Here is a 3,570-nt window from a genome sequence, read left to right as displayed (position 1 = left end):
TCTAGTCGGGAGTGGTGCTGACTGAAAACAGATGATTTGGAGCGATTCGCGCGCCATATGTTGGTCATTCTAAGGACTTATTGAACTACCCTCGTACGTTTTGTCGAATGATTACATAATTTTGATACATTTCTTTTTATGTTTAATACATTTCTATTTGTTTAAACAGTCTTCATTTGCTTAATCAGTTTGCTTACAATAACTAAATAGTGTATGCCATGAATTTATAGTGTATACAAAGAATAGATGGATCACCTTTTAATTGTTTAAGCAAATATAACTAGTTTAAATAATTACTTTTCGAAAAATACTTTTGAAATCGTATTTTCTGAGTTAAACATATTATTAAGTGATTTCGAGAAATAGTAAATTCTGCTAAAATCTTAATGTTATTGTTTATACAATTAATTATTGTTTTGTCTTTAAATTTCCATGAAATTAAGTATGGATTGTTTACACCGAGAAAACAACAACTTCAACAATAACCAGAAAAGAATACCAACCAAAATTTGCTTAGGATAACAATTTAAAAAAAGTGGAGATCTCTGCCTCACTTTTTAGAAATTTTAAAAATAAACAATAAATAATTGTTTAGGTAATTACATAATGTTTTTAGAAAAATGTTTCGTAGAAACTGGAAATATTAATTTATCTTTATCAACATTAGCTGCTGTTAATTTCTCGAAAGTAAAGCAGTGTACTTTCTTATCAATATTAGCTGCTGCAGATTTATTGAAAGAGAAATCTTTGTACACATAAGAATGGTATATCTTTAAAAAGAAGTGGGTTCTTTTTGCCCTAATATGGTAAAAATACATTTTTTATAAATGTCCACAAATATTTGCGGTTATGAGTGAATGTTTGCGTGTGTGCATGTATGGATCTGCGGATGCATGGATGTGTGGATGTGTGGATGTGCGGATGTTAAGATGTTTCGATGTATGTAATCGATTATTTTTCACCTGTTGCCTCGACTAGTAGTGTGACGATGACAACTACCCTGTACGGGGATGTGCAGAATGATTCGCTCATACGCTATTTGGGGTATCGATGCCAGTGGAAGTGCACTGCCTTACAGGGGGTCGACAGGGTGTGAGGATGATGCCGTAGTGTGTTCGTCGACGAGTTGACATTGTCCTCGTCAAAGACGAAAAGCCCTTTTACTTAGCCCTGGAGAGGTAAAAGGATTATCACTTCCAGGACGGCGGACTCACCTGCAATCGGACCAGGATCCCTGTCGAGCAGGTTTATATATAAAAATTTGGAAAATTTAAAGAAACCTTTAACCTCATCTTCTAAACATGTGTGCCCGAAAGATGATGATGATGATGATGATGATGATGATGATGATGATGATGATGATGATGATGATGATGATGATGATGATGATGATGATGATGATGATGATGATGATGATGATGATGATGATGATGATGATGATGATGATGATGATGATGATGATGATGATGACGATGACGATGACGATGACGATGACGATGACGATGACGATGACGATGACGATGACGATGACGATGACGATGACGATGACGATGACGATGACGATGACGATGCTCTGATGAAGTTTATAAACAAGGTGGAGTAAGCAATTGAATTGCTGAAAAGTTTACAGAGTCCGAACTTAATGATCTCGTAAGAGATTCGGGACTATCTAAAGATGCTGCGAAACATTTAGCTTCAGTTTTAAAAAGTAAAAATTTATTAGAAAAAGGTACAAAAGTAAAGTTTTATAAAAAAAGAAATGAGAGTTTTAAGCAGTATTTCGAAGAAAAAGTCTTTGATGAAGAAGAATTAGTGTACTGTTCAAATGTTAAAGGACTGACGGAAGAACTTAAGCCAAATACTTATAAAGATGATGATTGGAGACTGTTGATTGACTCATCAAAAAGAAGCTTAAAAGCTGTAATACTTCACAACACAAATCAATATGCCGCAATACTTGTCGCTCACTCTACGACAATGAAAGAATCCTTCACAAGTCTTAAAAAACTTCTAGAGGCCATTGAATACAAAACATATAATTGGCTTATATGTGGTGATTTGAAAGTTTCAGGTGTGTTGCTAGGACGGCAGTCTGGATTTACAAATAATCCGTCTTTCTTTTGCCTTTGGGATAGTAGAGATCGCGAAAAACATTACACGAATCATAAGTGGGCTGAAAGGAAATCACTTGAAATAGGAAAAAGAAATATCATTCAATCGGCCCTGGTTGGTCCAAAAAAAGTATCGATTCCTCCATTACATATTAAATTAGGAGCCATGAAGCAATTTGTGAAAGCCTTAGATGCAAATAGTCGATGTTTTAAATACTTGTAAAAGAAGTTTCAATATAAATCTGATGCCAAGTTGAAAGAAGGGATTTTTGACGGTCCAGAAATAAGGAGACTTTTACAAGATGATAAATTTCCAACGACAATGACGAAAATTCAAAGGGATGCATGGCTCAGTTTTAAGGAAGTTGTGAAAAACTTTTTAGGAAATAAAAGAAGTGAAAATTATAAAGTTATAGTAACCTAAATGATTAAGAACTTTAGAAAAATGGGGTGTCTGATGTCATACGAATTGCAATTCCTGCATAATCACCTGGATCGATTCCCAGAGAATTGTGGCGGTTACAGTGAAGAGCAAGGAAAGCGCTTCCATCAAGACAAAAGAAATGGAAAAGCGCTGCCAAGGCAGATGGGATGTCGCTATGATGGCTGATTATTGCTGGTCACTGAAAAAAGAGTGTAAAACTACAGGCAAAAAGCGAAAAAAACCATTACGTCGATCATTTGATAGTAAGAGAGTACGATATGAGCGGAAAACATGAACACAAGTTGATACAAAAAAATATGTCTATCGTAATTGTTTATGAGGGATTGTTAACTTTTTGATCTTATTATGAGCTTGTACGTGAATTGATGAAGGTCTATCAAACTCGATGCTAAAAAACCTATGTCTGAATTTTTTCAGCAATATTTTCTTCATTTGACCTTCAAATGACCTTGAAAGCGATCTGATCTGAAAAAACCGGCAAACGATTCGGAATTAGCGACCCAAAAAACATAGAACCCCAAAGATCGCCTCCGTGGACTTTGACTTTTTTTTGTGTGTCTGTGTTATTTAAATAATTACATAATGTTTTTAGAAAAATTTTCTACTTCAAACAATGACAAACAATAACATTCAAATCAGAAAATACGCTGGTTTTTTACATTTTTGGGGATTAAATAATTGTTTAAATAATTTTATTTTGTTTAAACCATGGGAAACTATTTTGAAAATCATGGAAAATTCCATACTATTCCGATTTAACAATTTCCAAATCATGGGGCATGATCTTTGTCAGGATGTTTGTCGTGGAATCTGAGAAGGTAGAAGAAACGTATACATCGCTCAATTAAATTTTAATTACATTCATAAATTTCCTGCTATAATTTACGAAAGAATGACAAAAAAGAGTAGGAAAAACGGTTAATATGGTCATTAATTAATTATATAATTTTTTTAATTCTATTAAATAATCAATAATTTTTATTAATACTCATCATAAATTTTAAATGGTAATTT

The 3,570-nt window shown here is 33.6% G+C and overlaps 2 protein-coding genes across 2 annotated transcripts in view; one reads left to right on the top strand and one right to left on the bottom strand.

The window, feature by feature from the left end:
• The window catches only part of LOC117170713 (synaptogyrin), a 349,909-nt gene that overhangs the window by 202,335 nt on the left and 144,004 nt on the right, over positions 1-3,570 (bottom strand). The gene's annotated exons all lie outside the window — the stretch shown is intronic.
• LOC117170715 overlaps positions 1-3,570 on the top strand; it is a 228,121-nt gene that overhangs the window by 159,474 nt on the left and 65,077 nt on the right. The window lies entirely within an intron of this gene.

The sequence above is a fragment of the Belonocnema kinseyi genome, chromosome 4 (assembly GCF_010883055.1).
Source record: "Belonocnema kinseyi isolate 2016_QV_RU_SX_M_011 chromosome 4, B_treatae_v1, whole genome shotgun sequence".
NCBI lineage: Eukaryota > Metazoa > Arthropoda > Insecta > Hymenoptera > Cynipidae > Belonocnema > Belonocnema kinseyi.
The sequence above is the reverse complement of the archived record's forward strand: the minus strand, read 5'-3'. Positions and strand labels throughout refer to the sequence as shown.